General features: G+C 46.4%; 1 protein-coding gene across 3 annotated transcripts in view; it reads right to left on the minus strand.

The window, feature by feature from the left end:
- The window catches only part of LOC143787781 (uncharacterized), a 31,750-nt gene that overhangs the window by 3,082 nt on the left and 10,209 nt on the right, over positions 1-18,459 (minus strand). The window lies entirely within an intron of this gene.

The raw sequence follows: 18,459 nt of genomic DNA on the forward strand, positions 1-18,459 counted from the left end.
GGTGGCCCGATTCTAACGCATTGGGTATTCTAGAATATGTATGTAGTTTACAGCCACGTAGTATATTGCCCAGCCACGTAGTATATAGCACAGCCACAAAGTATATAGCACAGACACGTAGTATATTGCCCAGCCACGTAGTATATAGCACAGACACGTAGTATATTGCCCAGCCACGTATATAGCACAGCCACGTAGTATATAGCACAGCCACGTAGTATATTGCCCAGCCACGTAGTATATAGCACAGCCATGTAGTATATAGCACAGCCACGTAGTATATAGCACAGAGACGTAGTATAACACAGCCCATGCAGTATATAAACACAGGCCACTTAGTATAGAGCACAGCGATGTAGTATATTGCCCAGCCACGTAATATATACCACAGCCACGTAGTATATAGCCCAGCTCATATAGTATATGGCACAGAGATGTAGTATGTAACACAGCCCACGCAGTATATAACACAGCCCACGTAGTATATTGCACAGCCACGTAGTTTGTTGCACAGCCACATAGTTTGTTGCACAGCCGACGTAGTATATAGCAATGTGAGCACCATATCCCTGTTAAAAAAAAAGAATTAAAATAAAAAATAGTTATATACTCACCCTCCGTCGGCCCCGGATCCAGCCCAGGCGTTTAACGATGCTCCTTGCGACGCTCAGGTCCCAAGAGTGCATTACGGTCTCGCGAGATGATGACGTAGCGATCGGGGTACAGGATAATGACGCTGACACTGGGGGTACAGGATAATGACACTGACACTGGGGGTACAGGATAATGACACTGACACTGGGGGTACAGGATAATGACACTGACACTGGGGGTACAGGATAATGACACTGACACTGGGGGTACAGGATAATGACACTGACACTCGGGGTACAGGATAATGACACTGACACTCGGGGTGCAGGATAATGACACTGACACTCGGGGTGCAGGATAATGACACTGACACTCGGGGTACAGGATAATGACACTGACACTCGGGGTACACGATAATGACACTGACACTCGGGGTACAGGATAATGACACTGACACTGGGGGTACAGGATAATGACACTGACACTGGGGGTACAGGATAATGACACTGACACTCGGGGTACAGGATAATGACGCTGACACTCGGGGTACAGGATAATGACACTGACACTCGGGGTACAGGATAATGACGCTGACACTCGGGGTACAGGATAATGACACTGACACTGGGGGTATAGGGTAATGACACTGACAATCGGGGTACAGGATAATGACACTGACACTGGGGGTACAGGATAATGACGCTGACACTCGGGGTGCAGGATAATGACACTGACACTCGGGGTACACGATAATGACACTGACACTGGGGGTACAGGATAATGACACTGACACTCAGGGTACAGAATAATGACACTGACACTGGGGTATAGGATAATGACACTGACAATCGGGGTACAGGATAATGACACTGACACTCGGGGTGCAGGATAATGACACTGACACTCGGGGTACACGATAATGACACTGACACTCGGGGTACAGGATAATGACACTGACACTGGGGGTACAGGATAATGACACTGACACTGGGGGTACAGGATAATGACACTGACACTGGGGGTACAGGATAATGACACTGACACTGGGGGTACAGGATAATGACACTGACACTCGGGGTACAGGATAATGACACTGACACTCGGGGTACAGGATAATGACACTGACACTCGGGGTACAGGATAATGACACGGACACTCGCGGTACAGGATAATGACACTGACACTGGGGGTACAGGATAATGACACTGGCACTCGGGGTACAGGATAATGACACTGACACTGGGGGTACAGGATAATGACACTGACACTCGGGGTACAGGATAATGACACTGACACTCGGGGTACAGGATAATGACACTCGGGGTACAGGATAATGACACTCGGGGTACAAAATAATGACACTGGTGGTACAGGATAATGACACTGACACTCGGGGTGCAGGATAATGACACTGACACTCGGGGTGCAGGATAATGACACTGACACTCGGGGTGCAGGATAATGACGCTGACACTCGGGGTGCAGGATAATGACGCTGACACTGGGGGTACAGGATAATGACGCTGATACTCGGGGTACAGGATAATGACACTGACACTCGGGGTACAGGATAATGACACACACTCGGGGTACAGGATAATGACGCTGATACTCGGGGTACAGGATAATGACACTGACACTGGGGGTACAGGATAATGACACTGACACTCGGGGTACTGTTATGAACCTGGTGGTTAGGAGCACCCGGAATGACCTGATGAGTAAACTCAAAATCGGGACTAGCTCTGGGGAAGTGGGAACTCTGCTGACCGCAAACCCTACTCCTATCACACACACTAGAAATAGCCGTGGAGCGTACCTAACTCTCCCTAGACGCCTCTTCACAGCCTAAGAGCTAACTACACCTAAAGATAGAAATAGAAGCCGTACCTTGCCTCAGAGAAATTCCCCAAAGGTAAAGGCAGACCCCCACATATATTGACTGTGAGTTAAGAGGAAAGTCACAAACACAGGAATGAAACAGGTTTTAGCAAAGGAGGCCAGATTTCACTAAATAGTCAGAGGATAGAAAAGGGAACTATGCGGTCAGCACAAAAGACTACAAAAAAACACGCAGAGAAAGCAAAAAGACTCCCCACACCGACTCACGGTGTGGAGGTGCCACTCTGCACCCCCAGAGCTTCCAGCTAGCAAGGGAATATCAGATAGCAAGCTGGATTAGAAATTAGCAGTACTAAGAAATATATTCAGGAAGCAGTAACAACAAATGAACTAGCAAAGACTTAGATTCTGCTGGAGTAGACAGGTCCTCAGAGAAGTCCAAGAGAGATCTGAACCAATACTGAAACATTGACAGCTGGCATGAAGTAACGATCTGAGTGGAGTTAAATAGGGAAGCCAGCATAACAATAAACGAGAGCAGCTGATAAAGCCAACCTCAGTGACCAGCAGTTCCACTCGAAGCCACCAGAGGGAGTCCAAGAGAACTAACCAAAGTACCATTCATGACCACAGGAGGGAGTCCGAGAACGGAATTCACAAAAGTACCCCCCCCTTGAGGAGGGGTCACCGAACCCTCACCAGGGCCCCCAGGCCGATCAGGACGAGCCAAATGAAAGGCACGAACTAAATCGGCAGCATGGACATCGGAGGCAACAACCCAGGAATTATCCTCCTGACCATAGCCCTTCCACTTAACCAGGTACTGAAGCTTCCGTCTCGAAATACGAGAATCCAAAATTTTTTTTTCCACCACATACTCCAACTCCCCCTCAACCAACACCGGAGCAGGAGGATCAACGGAGGGAACCATAGGCGCCACGTACCTCCGCAACAACGACCTATGGAACACATTATGGATGGCAAAAGAAGCTGGAAGGACCAAACGAAATGACACAGGGTTAAGAATTTCAGAAATCTTATAAGGACCAATGAAACGAGGCTTAAACTTAGGAGAAGAAACCTTCATAGGAACATAACGAGAAGACAACCAAACCAAATCCCCAACACGAAGTCGGGGACCAACACAACGACGGCGGTTAGCGAAACGTTGAGCCTTCTCCTGGGACAACGTCAGATTGTCCACTACGTGAGTCCAAATTTGCTGCAACCTGTCCACCACAGAATCCACACCAGGACAGTCAGAAGGCTCAACCTGCCCCGAAGAAAAACGAGGATGAAAACCAGAATTGCAAAAAAAAGGCGAAACCAAAGTAGCCGAACTAGCCCGATTATTAAGGGCGAACTCAGCCAATGGCAAGAAGGTCACCCAATCATCCTGATCAGCAGAAACAAAGCATCTCAGATAGGTTTCCAAAGTCTGGTTGGTTGGTTCGGTTTGGCCATTTGTTTGAGGATGGAAAGCCGAAGAAAAAGACAAATCAATGCCCATCTTAGCACAAAAGGACCGCCAAAACCTAGAGACAAACTGGGAACCTCTGTCCGACACAATGTTCTCCGGAATGCCATGCAAACGAACCACATGTTGAAAAAATAATGGCACCAAATCAGAGGAGGAAGGTAATTTAGGCAAGGGTACCAAATGGACCATCTTAGAAAAGCGATCACAAACCACCCAGATGACAGACATCCTTTGAGAGACAGGAAGATCTGAAATAAAATCCATGGAAACATGCGTCCAAGGCCTTTTCGGGACTGGCAAGGGCAAAAGCAACCCACTGGCACGAGAACAGCAGGGCTTAGCCCGAGCACAAGTCCCACAGGACTGCACAAAAGAACGCACATCCCGTGACAAGGAAGGCCACCAAAAGGACCTAGCCACCAAATCTCTGGTACCAAAAATCCCAGGATGACCAGCCAACACCGAGCAATGAACCTCAGAAATAACTCTGCTAGTCCATCTATCAGGGACAAACAGTTTCTCCGCTGGACAACGGTCAGGTCTATCAGCCTGAAACTCCTGCAGCACCCGCCGCAAATCAGGGGAGATGGCAGACAGAATTATCCCCTCTTTCAGAATACCAGCCGGCTCAGGAACCCCAGGAGAATCAGGCACAAAACTCCTAGAAAGGGCGTCCGCCTTCACATTCTTAGAACCTGGAAGGTATGAGACCACAAAATCGAAACGGGAGAAAAACAGCGACCATTTTCTAAACTTCTTACAATATATCTCCGCTTCATTCTGACCCTGACACAAAGCCAGCAAGATTTTCTCTGCCTGATCCACTGAATTCGGTTCGTCATAAAGCAATCCAAGCGCCAGAAAAAACGCATCTACATTAAGCAATGCAGGATCTCCTGGCGCAAGGGAGAATGCCCAGTCTTGAGGGTCGCCACGCAACAAAGAAATAATAATTTTTACATGCTGAATGGGGTCACCAGAGGAGCGGGGTTTCAAAGCAAGAAACAGTTTACAATTATTTTTGAAATTCAGAAACTTAGATCTATCCCCAGAAAACAAATCAGGAATTGGAATTCTAGGCTCTAACATCGGATTCTGAACTACATAATCTTGAATACTTTGTACCCTAGCAGTGAGATGATCCACACAAGAGGACAGACCTTGAATATCCATATCTACACCTGAGTCCTGAACCACCCAGAGGTTAAGGGGAAAAGAGAGACAAAACACACTGCAAAGAAAAAAAATGGGTTCAGAACTTCTCTTATCCCTCTTTTGAGATGCATTAACACTTTAGGGCCAGCTGTACTGTTATGGACCTGGTGGTTAGGAGCACCCAGAATGACCTGATGAGTAAACTCAAAATCGGGACTAGCTCTGGGGAAGTGGGAACTCTGCTGACCGCAAACCCTACTCCTATCACACACACTAGAAATAGCCGTGGAGCGTACCTAACTCTCCCTAGACACCTCTTCACAGCCTAAGAGCTAACTACATCTAAAGATAGAAATAGAAGCCTTACCTTGCCTCAGAGAAATTCCCCAAAGGTAAAGGCAGACCCCCACATATATTGACTGTGAGTTAAGAGGAAAGTCACAAACACAGGAATGAAATAGGTTTTAGCAAAGGAGGCCAGATTTCACTAAATAGTCAGAGGATAGAAAAGGGAACTATGCGGTCAGCACAAAAGACTACAAAAAACCACGCAGAGTAAGCAAAAAGACTCTCCACACCGACTCACGGTGTGGAGGTGCCACTCTGCACCCCCAGAGCTTCCAGCTAGCAAGGGAATATCAGATAGCAAGCTGGATTAGAAATTAGCAGTACTAAGAAATATATTCAGGAAGCAGTAACAACAAATGAACTAGCAAAGACTTAGCTTCTGCTGGAGTAGACAGGTCCTCAGAGAAGTCCAAGAGAGATCTGAACCAATACTGAAACATTGACAGCTGGCATGAAGTAACGATCTGAGTGGAGTTAAATAGGGAAGCCAGCATAGCAATAAACGAGAGCAGCTGATAAAGCCAACCTCAGTGACCAGCAGTTCCACTCGAAGCCACCAGAGGGAGTCCAAGAGCAGAACTAACCAAAGTACCATTCATGACCACAGGAGGGAGTCCGAGAACGGAATTCACAACAGGGTACAGGATAATGACACTGACACTCGGGGTACAGGACAATGACACTGACACTCGGGGTACAGGATAATGACGCTGATACTCGGGGTACAGGATAATGACACTGACACTCGGGGTACAGGATACTGACACTGACACTCGGGGTACAGGATAATGACACTGACACTCGGGGTGCAGGATAATGACACTGACACTCGGGGTGCAGGATAATGACACTGACACTCGGGGTACAGGATAATGACACTGACACTCGGGGTACAGGATAATGACTCACACTCGGGGTACAGGATAATGACACTGACACTCGGGGTACAGGATAATGACACTGACACTGGGGGTACAGGATAATGACACTGACACTGGGGGTACAGGATACTGACACTGACACTCGGGGTACAGGATAATGACACTGGTACTCGGGGTACAGGATAATGACTCACACTCGGGGTACAGGATAATGACACTGACACTCGGGGTACAGGATAATGACCCTGACACTCGGGGTACAGGATAATGACAATGACACTCGGGGTGCAGGATAATGACACTGACACTTGGGGTGCAGGAAAATGACACTGACACTGGGGGTGCAGGATAATGACGCTGACACTCGGGGTACAGGATAATGACACTGACACTGGGGGTACAGGATAATGACGCTGACACTCGGGGTACAGGATAATGACACTGACACTGGGGGTACAGGATACTGACACTGGGGGTACAGGATAATGACACTGACACTCGGGGTACAGGATGATGACACTGACACTCGGGGTACAGGAAAATGACGCTGACACTCGGGGTACAGGATAATGACACTGACACTCGGGGTACAGGATAATGACACTGACACTCGGGGTACAGGATGATGACACTGACACTCGGGGTACAGGATAATGACACTGACACTCGGGGTACAGGATGATGACACTGACACTCGGGGTACAGGATAATGACGCTGACACTCGGGGTGCAGGATCTTGATAGCTCATTTCCATTAGGACAGCACTGTGATTACACTGTATACAGGGGTCCAGGACACGTCCCCCTCTCATCACTGGTTACATTGCGGTTTTTATGCTTCTTCTCTGTTCTCTTCTTCTCGTGTCTGTCGCTCTTCTCAGATTTTCTGCTTTTCATGTGGCATCGGTGTCACTGGGTGACTCATTGCCATTAATATTTAACGGGCAGAAGTTCCTTGTAGCAGCCGGAGAATCAGGACATGAACTTCTGACAATGTTCTTCTGTGCTCAGCACTCAGTATCTTGTTCTGACTTTACAACAGTGGTCAATAAGAAGACAACACGGAGGCCATCAATGTGCGATCACAGATGTACAGGACAAGGGCAATCGGTACAAGAAAAAATACAGAGGATTCCTTTCACTACTGCCAAAAAGGGCGATCTAGGGCTTTACAAATGATGGCACATTCATATGGTAGGCATTTAATATTGGTGCGGGCTCTGAATCTCTGCACCCATCAATCTGCTTATGAGGCAAAGATCTGTATTTTTCACAGATTGTTCATGGAGTTAAAACACATTGCAGATTTGTCCCACTGAAAGTGAATGACACGGAGTTGTAATATTAATATCACAGACCTATAATCTCTGATTCCGTACTGATCCTGAGTTACATCCTGTATTATACTCCAGAGCTGCACTCACTATTCTGCTGGTGCAGTCACTGTGTACATACATTACATTACTGATCCTGAGTTACATCCTGTATTATACCCCAGAGCTGCACTCACTATTCTGCTGGTGTAGCCACTGTGTACATACATTACATTACATTACTGATCCTGAGTTACATCCTGTATTATACTCCAGAGCTGCACTCACTATTCTGCTGGTGCAGTCACTGTGTACATACATTACATTACTGATCCTGAGTTACATCCTGTATTATACTCCAGAGCTGCACTCACTATTCTGCTGGTGCAGTCACTGTGTACATACAGTGGGGCAAAAAAGTATTTAGTCAGTCAGCAATAGTGCAAGTTCCACCACTTAAAAAGATGAGAGGCGTCTGTAATTTACATCATAGGTAGACCTCAACTATGGGAGACAAACTGAGAAAAAAAAAAATCCAGAAAATCACATTGTCTGTTTTTTTAGCATTTTATTTGCATATTATGGTGGAAAATAAGTATTTGGTCAGAAACAAAATTTCATCTCAATACTTTGTAATATATCCTTTGTTGGCAATGACAGAGGTCAAACGTTTTCTGTAAGTCTTCACAAGGTTGCCACACACTGTTGTTGGTATGTTGGCCCATTCCTCCATGCAGATCTCCTCTAGAGCAGTGATGTTTTTGGCTTTTCGCTTGGCAACACGGACTTTCAACTCCCTCCAAAGGTTTTCTATAGGGTTGAGATCTGGAGACTGGCTAGGCCACTCCAGGACCTTGAAATGCTTCTTGCGAAGCCACTCCTTCGTTGCCCTCGCGGTGTGCTTTGGATCATTGTCATGTTGAAAGACCCAGCAACGTTTCATCTTCAATGCCCTTGCTGATGGAAGGAGGTTTGCACTCAAAATCTCACGATACATGGCCCCATTCATTCTTTCATGTACCCGGATCAGTCGTCCTGGCCCCTTTGCAGAGAAACAGCCCCAAAGCATGATGTTTCCACCACCATGCTTTACAGTAGGTATAGTGTTTGATGGATGCAACTCAGTATTCTTTTTCCTCCAAACACGACAAGTTGTGTTTCTACCAAACAGTTCCAGTTTGGTTTCATCAGACCATAGGACATTCTCCAAAAACTCCTCTGGATCATCCAAATGCTCTCTAGCAAACTTCAGACGGGCCCGGACATGTACTGGCTTAAGCAGTGGGACACGTCTGGCACTGCAGGATCTGAGTCCATGGTGGCGTAGTGTGTTACTTATGGTAGGCCTTGTTACATTGGTCCCAGCTCTCTGCAGTTCATTCACTAGGTCCCCCCGTGTGGTTCTGGGATTTTTGCTCACCGTTCTTGTGATCATTCTGACCCCACGGGGTGGGATTTTGCGTGGAGCCCCAGATCGAGGGAGATTATCAGTGGTCTTGAATGTCTTCCATTTTCTAATTATTGCTCCCACTGTTGATTTCTTCACTCCAAGCTGGTTGGCTATTGCAGATTCAGTCTTCCCAGCCTGGTGCAGGGCTACAATTTTGTTTCTGGTGTCCTTTGACAGCTCTTTGGTCTTCACCATAGTGGAGTTTGGAGTCAGACTGTTTGAGGGTGTGCACAGGTGTCTTTTATACTGATAACAAGTTTAAACAGGCGCCATTACTACAGGTAATGAGTGGAGGAAAGAGGAGACTCTTAAAGAAGAAGTTACAGGTCTGTGAGAGCCAGAAATCTTGATTGTTTGTTTCTGAACAAATACTTATTTTCCACCATAATATGCAAATAAAATGAAAAAAAAACAGACAATGTGATTTTCTGGATTTTTATTTCTCAGTTTGTCTCCCATAGTTGAGGTCTACCTATGATGTAAATTACAGACGCCTCTCATCTTTTTAAGTGGTGGAACTTGCACTATTGCTGACTGACTAAATACTTTTTTGCCCCACTGTACATTACATTACTGATCCTGAGTTACATCCTGTATTATACTCCAGAGCTGCACTCACTATTCTGCTGGTGCAGTCACTGTGTACATACATTACATTACTGATCCTCAGTTACATCCTGTATTATACCCCAGAGCTGCACTCACTATTCTGCTGGTGTACATCCATTACTTATCGTGTGCTGTCGCCCCCTCCACACCTCTCTGCCTCCTGAACCCTGTATCTCTGACTGCTCCTGACATCTCTGTTGCTGTCTCTGTCCCCGATGTGCTGTGTCTCTGTGCGAGGAGCAGGAACGTGCAGTTTCCCGAGGAGTATAATGGCTGTGTTCTAACTGGAGGTAATTACACGGTTAGCACACAGTAATTCTCCTCTTATGACACTCAAATATAGAAGTGACAAGTGGAAAGAAAAAAAAAATTGTCAGAGTCGGGAGCGAGTAGATTAAAGTAAAAGGATAAACAGGCAGAACGTGAGCGCCGGCTGAGAATGTTATTACATGACGGCTAAAAAAAATCCTATCAGAAATCAGGAGCTGGTTCCTCGGCTGCCGCTGCCGGCCGTGGTCACAGACAATCTCAAGCTGTGACATTCAGAGGAAATAAAAATGACCCCAGAATTTAGTCTTAATTTATATTTATGAAGCTTCAGTGAATTATTTACTGCAAATCTCACAAGTGGGAGACATCTGACGGCTGCCGGACCGGCACACTCTGCTTCCCCGGATGCTGCTCTGCTTGTCCATGAACAATCTGGTATCAGCCCCAAACTGACGCCACGACTGATGATACAGAAAATAAAAACCACCGATCCTTGTGTGTTCACATGGGGGCGAAATGCTGAATGTTTTCCAGTCTCTCTTTGAATTTTAATTTTCTCAAAATGGACAAATAAGGTTACATGTTGCAACACATGTGTCACGGGGTCCTACTCCGGTACCACACAAATCAGCAGAGCGAGAGGTAAGTGAACCGTCCCAAGAACCTTTATAACATGCAAACCGAAAGGTCCATGAAACAATCCACCACACAGAGGATAAAAGAGTCCAGGAACACGGATGCAGTCCAGTAACGGGACAATAACCAGGGAGATGGGTCACAATCCTCTGCTTAGAGATCGATATGGCAGTGTGGCTCCAGACACTTCTCTGGATCGGCTCCTCCAGCAGTATCTTACAGGATAATCAGAGCTTCTCCAAGTCTCTCTGGGGTGCTGGCCTTAGCATCAGCCTCCCACAAAGGGGTCTATCTTACTGGTCTCTCTCTCTCAGGACAGAAAGTCCCGCTTTATACCCACATTTGTGTTTCAGGTCATCATCCACAGGTCAAGGACGAGGTGGGATGAGTTTAACACTCATTTTTTGAGTATTTAATCAATCAGCCTAATTGTTCCTCCTCTGTTTTGCAGGTCACCAACTAGCTGACAAGTACAATGTGTAATCAACATATTAACAAACATCTATTGTTTAATTACCCTATATTCCTGCCTTGCAAGATAACAACACAATATGCTGCATCAAACGTCAACTCAAGAGTCAACGTTGAAGGCTCATACAAACAATAGTCTGTGCTTCTTGACCTACTGAAAATAGATGTCTGGATAATTAAGATTAAATGCAGTGTCGTCCCATTAGAGGGAATACATAGAATGATACAGATGAACAAGACAACACTCAAAAAATCAGCAAAATATGAATATAGACAGGATGATACCCCACACACCATGAATGCCAAATTCTGGAATATTTATGCCCCACTGCTTGTTCCTCCCATGAGTTCCCCCCCCAAAAAAAATTCCTGGAATCTCCCCTTTAAACAAAACTGCTTCCATTCTCAGTCCTTTGATAAAAGAGATATATTTGGGAGATTTTCAGACATGTTCATATTGACTCTCCAGCATATAATGATGGCAGCATGGAAATCAGAAGGCGATTACCGCCATACAGTTTGATCAATCATTGTTCCATCGGTGAATAGTAGAAGTCTGAGTATTTTTCCTACTTTTCGATCTTTACGCGTTCATCCCCCAATATGAATGGACACCGTTTCAGGCCAAAAATCAAACTGCATCAAAGCTAATGGTGGGAAATTCATGGACTCTGACACAAAGGAATTTGTAGACTACTGACTAAAACTAATGGAAATGTTACAAATACAACAATACAAACGTAACAGAAGTGACTTGACAGTACCCACAACCAGCGTGCTGGCAGGATGGCAGGGGATTTATCATGCACTGGAGCTTGTAATAAAAGACTGGTATAAGTGGCACAGCATCTGGATCTGATGCCGGTGGGGTTTTGCAGCATGAGTGTTGTGAATTCGCTTTTTGCTCCCTCTAGTGGTTACTAGTTTTTTGACTCTGGTTTTTCTGTCATTCCTTTTATCCGCACCTGGGTCGTTAGTTAGGGGTGTTGCTATATAAGCTCCCTGGACCTTCAGTTCAATGCCTGGCAACGTAGTTATCAGAGCTAGTCTGCTGTGCTCTTGTCTACTGATCCTGGTTCCAGTTATATCAGCTAAGTCTGCCTTTTTTGCTTTTTGCTTTGTTTTGGTTTTGTATTTTTGTCCAGCTTGTTCCAAATCTATATCCTGATCTTTGCTGGAAGCTCTAGGGGGCTGGTGTTCTCCCCCCGGACCGTTAGACGGTTCGGGGGTTCTTGAATTTCCAGTGTGGATTTTGATAGGGTTTTTGTTGACCATATAAGTTACCTTTCTTTATTCTGCTATCAGTAAGCGGGCCTCTCTGTGCTAAACCTGGTTCATTTCTGTGTTTGTCATTTCCTCTTACCTCACCGTTATTATTTGTGGGGGGCTTCTATCCAGCTTTGGGGTCCCCTTCTCTGGAGGCAAGAAAGGTCTTTGTTTTTCCTCTACTAGGGGTAGTTAGATTCTCCGGCTGGAGCGTGTCATCTAGAATCAACGTAGGAATGATCCCCGGCTACTTCTAGTGTTGGCGTTAGGAGTAGATATATGGTCAACCCAGTTACCACTGCCCTATGAGCTGGATTTTTGTACTCTGCAGACTTCCACGTTCCTCTGAGACCCTCGCCATTGGGGTCATAACAGTTTGCCAGGCCAGTATTAAATGTTTAATGCATTGCAGAAGAGGGATTATAAGAAAGAAGATTCTGAGTTTTTTTTTTTTTTTTTTCTTCTTCCCCTTTACCTCAGAGTGGCTATGCTTGCTGCAGACATGAATGTCCAGACCTTGATTACAAGTGTGGACCAGCTGGCTACTCGTGTGCAGGGCATACAAGACTATGTTATCAGAAATCCTAGGTCAGAACCTAAAATACCGATTCCTGAACTGTTTTCCGGAGACAGGTTTAAGTTTAGGAATTTCGTGAATAATTGTAAATTGTTTTTGTCCCTGAGACCCTGTTCATCTGGAGACTCTGCTCAGCAAGTAAAAATTGTTATTTCGTTCTTACGGGGCGACCCTCAGGATTGGGCTTTTTCGCTGGCGCCAGGAGATCCGGCATTGGCTGATATTGATGCGTTTTTTCTGGCGCTCGGTTTGCTTTATGAGGAACCCAATCTTGAGATTCAGGCAGAAAAGGCCTTGCTGGCTATGTCTCAGGGACAGGACGAGGCTGAAGTGTATTGCCAAAAATTTCGGAAATGGTCCGTGCTGACACATTGGAACGAGTGTGCTCTGGCCGCTAATTTTAGAAATGGCCTTTCTGAAGCCATTAAGAATGTTATGGTGGGTTTTCCCATTCCCACAGGTCTGAATGATACTATGGCACTGGCTATTCAAATTGACCGGCGGTTGCGGGAGCGCAAAACCGCAAATTCCCTCATGGTGTTGTCTGAACAGACACCTGATTTAATGCAATGTGATAGAATCCTGACTAGAAATGAGCGGAAAATTCATAGACGCCAGAATGGCTTGTGCTACTACTGTGGTGATTCTACACATGTTATCTCAGCATGCTCTAAACGTATAGCTAAGGTTGTTAGTCCTGTCACCGTTGGTAATTTGCAACCTAAATTTATTCTGTCTGTAACTTTGATTTGCTCACTGTCGTCTTATCCTGTCATGGCGTTTGTAGATTCAGGTGCTGCCCTGAGTCTTATGGATCTGTCATTTGCTAAGCGCTGTGGTTTTACTCTTGAACCATTGGAAAATCCTATTCCTCTTAGGGGTATTGATGCTACACCATTGGCAGCAAATAAACCGCAGTATTGGACTCAGGTTACCATGTGCATGACTCCTGAACACCGCGAGGTGATACGTTTCCTGGTTTTACATAAAATGCATGATTTGGTCGTTTTAGGGCTGCCATGGTTACAGACCCATAATCCAGTCCTTGACTGGAAGGCTATGTCAGTCTCAAGTTGGGGCTGTCGTGGTATTCATGGGGATTCCCTGCCTGTGTCTATTGCTTCTTCTACGCCTTCGGAAGTTCCTGAGTATTTGTCTGATTATCAGGATGTCTTCAGTGAGTCTGAGTCCAGTGCACTGCCTCCTCATAGGGACTGTGACTGTGCTATAGATTTGATCCCTGGCAGTAAATTTCCTAAGGGAAGACTGTTTAATCTGTCGGTACCTGAACATACCGCTATGCGTTCATATATCAAGGAGTCTCTGGAGAAAGGACATATTCGTCCGTCTTCTTCCCCTCTTGGTGCGGGATTCTTTTTTGTGGCTAAAAAGGACGGATCTTTGAGGCCTTGTATTGATTATCGGCTTTTAAATAAGATCACTGTCAAATTTCAGTATCCTTTGCCGCTGTTGTCAGACTTGTTTGCCCGGATTAAGGGTGCCAAGTGGTTCACCAAGATAGACCTTCGTGGTGCGTACAACCTTGTGCGCATTAAGCAAGGGGATGAATGGAAAACCGCATTCAATACGCCCGAAGGTCATTTTGAGTACTTGGTGATGCCTTTTGGGCTCTCCAATGCGCCTTCAGTTTTTCAGTCCTTTATGCATGACATCTTCCGGAAGTATCTGGATAAATTTTTGATTGTTTATCTGGATGATATTTTGGTTTTTTCTGATAATTGGGATTCACATGTGGAGCAGGTCAGGTTGGTCTTTAAAATTTTGCGTGAAAATTCTTTGTTTGTCAAGGGCTCAAAGTGTCTCTTTGGTGTACAGAAGGTTCCCTTTTTGGGGTTCATTTTTTCCCCTTCTGCTGTGGAGATGGACCCAGTCAAGGTCCGAGCTATTCTTGATTGGACTCAGCCCTCGTCAGTTAAGAGTCTTCAGAAATTCTTGGGTTTCGCTAACTTCTACCGTCGTTTTATCGCTAATTTTTCTAGCATTGTGAAACCTTTGACGGATATGACCAAGAAGGGCTCCGATGTAGCCAACTGGGCTCCTGCTGCCGTGGAGGCTTTCCAGGAGTTGAAACGCCGGTTTACTTCGGCGCCTGTTTTGTGCCAGCCCGATGTCTCACTTCCCTTTCAGGTTGAGGTGGATGCTTCAGAGATTGGAGCGGGGGCCGTTTTGTCGCAGAGAGGCCCTGGTTGCTCTGTTATGAAACCTTGTGCCTTTTTCTCTAGGAAGTTTTCGCCTGCCGAGCGAAATTATGATGTGGGCAATCGGGAGTTGTTGGCCATGAAATGGGCATTTGAGGAGTGGCGTCATTGGCTCGAGGGTGCTAAGCATCGTGTGGTGGTCTTGACTGATCACAAAAATCTGATGTATCTCGAGTCTGCTAAACGCCTTAATCCGAGACAGGCCCGCTGGTCATTGTTTTTCTCCCGCTTTGATTTTGTTGTCTCGTATTTACCAGGTTCAAAGAATGTGAAGGCCGATGCTCTTTCTAGGAGCTTTGTGCCTGATGCTCCTGAAGTCGCTGATCCTGTTGGTATTCTTAAAGATGGAGTTATCTTGTCAGCTATTTCTCCGGATCTGCGACGTGTGTTGCAGAGATTTCAGGCGGATAGGCCTGAGTCTTGTCCACCTGACAGACTGTTTGTCCCGGATAAGTGGACCAGCAGAGTCATTTCCGAGGTTCATTCCTCGGTGTTGGCAGGTCACCCGGGAATTTTTGGCACCAGAGATCTGGTGGCCAGGTCCTTTTGGTGGCCTTCTTTGTCAAGGGATGTGCGGTCATTTGTGCAGTCCTGTGGGACTTGTGCTCGAGCTAAGCCTTGCTGTTCTCGTGCCAGCGGTTTGCTCTTGCCCTTGCCTGTCCCGAAGAGACCTTGGACACATATCTCCATGGATTTCATTTCTGATCTTCCGCTATCTCGGGGCATGTCCGTTATCTGGGTGATATGTGATCGCTTCTCCAAGATGGTCCATTTGGTTCCTTTGTCTAAGCTGCCTTCCTCTTCCGATCTGGTTCCTGTGTTTTTCCAGAACGTGGTTCGTTTGCACGGTATCCCTGAGAATATTGTGTCAGACAGAGGATCCCAGTTCGTTTCCAGGTTCTGGCGATCCTTTTGTAGTAGGATGGGCATTGATTTGTCGTTTTCGTCTGCTTTCCATCCTCAGACTAATGGACAGACGGAGCGAACCAATCAGACTTTGGAGGCTTATTTGAGGTGTTTTGTCTCTGCTGATCAGGACGATTGGGTGACATTCTTGCCGTTGGCTGAGTTTGCCCTTAATAATCGGGCTAGTTCCGCCACCTTGGTTTCGCCTTTTTTCTGCAACTCTGGTTTCCATCCTCGCTTTTCTTCAGGTCATGTGGAGCCTTCTGACTGTCCTGGGGTGGATTCTGTGGTGGATAGGTTGCAGCGGATTTGGAATCATGTGGTGGACAACTTGAAGTTGTCACAGGAGAGGGCTCAGCGCTTTGCCAACCGCCGCCGCGGTGTGGGTCCCCGACTACGCGTTGGGGATTTGGTATGGCTTTCTTCCCGCTTTGTTCCTATGAAGGTCTCCTCTCCCAAATTTAAACCTCGTTTTATTGGGCCTTACAAGATATTGGAGATCCTTAATCCTGTATCTTTTCGTCTGGATCTTCCTGTGTCGTTTGCTATTCACAATGTATTTCATAGGTCCTTGTTGCGGCGGTACATTGTGCCTGTAGTTCCTTCTGCTGAGCCTCCTGCTCCGGTGTTGGTTGAGGGCGAGTTGGAGTACGTGGTGGAGAAGATCTTGGATTCTCGCCTCTCCAGGCGGAGGCTTCAGTACCTGGTCAAGTGGAAGGGCTATGGTCAGGAGGATAATTCCTGGGTGGTCGCCTCTGATGTTCATGCGGCCGATTTAGTTCGTGCCTTTCATGCCGCTCATCCTGATCGCCCTGGTGGTCGTGGTGAGGGTTCGGTGACCCCTCACTAAGGGGGGGGTACTGTTGTGAATTCGCTTTTTGCTCCCTCTAGTGGTTACTAGTTTTTTGACTCTGGTTTTTCTGTCATTCCTTTTATCCGCACCTGGGTCGTTAGTTAGGGGTGTTGCTATATAAGCTCCCTGGACCTTCAGTTCAATGCCTGGCAACGTAGTTATCAGAGCTAGTCTGCTGTGCTCTTGTCTACTGATCCTGGTTCCAGTTATATCAGCTAAGTCTGCCTTTTTTGCTTTTTGCTATTTGTTTTGGTTTTGTATTTTTGTCCAGCTTGTTCCAAATCTATATCCTGATCTTTGCTGGAAGCTCTAGGGGGCTGGTGTTCTCCCCCCGGACCGTTAGACGGTTCGGGGGTTCTTGAATTTCCAGTGTGGATTTTGATAGGGTTTTTGTTGACCATATAAGTTACCTTTCTTTATTCTGCTATCAGTAAGCGGGCCTCTCTGTGCTAAACCTGGTTCATTTCTGTGTTTGTCATTTCCTCTTACCTCACCGTCATTATTTGTGGGGGGCTTCTATCCAGCTTTGGGGTCCCCTTCTCTGGAGGCAAGAAAGGTCTTTGTTTTTCCTCTACTAGGGGTAGTTAGATTCTCCGGCTGGAGCGTGTCATCTAGAATCATCGTAGGAATGATCCCCGGCTACTTCTAGTGTTGGCGTTAGGAGTAGATATATGGTCAACCCAGTTACCACTGCCCTATGAGCTGGTTTTTTGTATTCTGCAGACTTCCACGTTCCTCTGAGACCCTCGCCATTGGGGTCATAACACATGAGATGCTATGTTCATTATTTATAGACACTCAATAACCCCTGCAAATGGTTGGATACTGGCTACACTGGGATGTGGAGTCTTAAGAAATCGCTAGGAAGCTTTTGGTGAGTTTTTGATGTTGCAGATTTTCTGCACCATTTCTCCACCTATTACTTGCATTTTTTCCAAAAATACGCAGCATCAAAAACAGTGCAAAAGCTCATCGTGTGAACGTAGCCCAACGTATTCAGGAATAGAGCAGAAAGTCATCAACAGCAAAGCAAAAGGCTACAAGAAGCCAGAGAATGGGACTGGGGACCAACGAACGACTGGAGCCACAGGAATGGGGGACAAATCCATGGAGACAGACAGACGTGGGACCAGCATAAAAGCCAAGAGCAAAGTCAGGAATAAGAACCAGGAACCAGAGCCTCAGAGGTTGTATCTAATCGGCAGGTGACACGTCCATGCCAGGCAACGCTTGATGTCATTAATGGCAGAAAGTTGTAGCCGTAATGGCACGCTAGGGCTGGGGAGAGGAGTCAGGCTGCTTACCACCAGATATAACCGGAGCTGCGGCAGTTACCGGGGAACTTGAAGGGTGTACTCAGTGGAGATTTACTATATGGTCATAAAAACCTCTACGAAATGGACCATTATGAAAGATGGCACAAGAGACGTGGCACCACCTGTGGCTTACAGGTGGCACGGTGCACTGGACGTGGTTTTTAGCCTATTTGTTGTAGCAGCAGGTCTTATTATTGGCAGCCAGGTCCTGATCTCGCCACCACCACCTCCTGTAGCACGGTCCCGACCTTACCACCACCACTGCCTGCAGCA

This window comes from Ranitomeya variabilis, chromosome 8 (assembly GCF_051348905.1).
Source record: "Ranitomeya variabilis isolate aRanVar5 chromosome 8, aRanVar5.hap1, whole genome shotgun sequence".
NCBI classification, from domain to species: Eukaryota; Metazoa; Chordata; class Amphibia; order Anura; family Dendrobatidae; genus Ranitomeya; species Ranitomeya variabilis.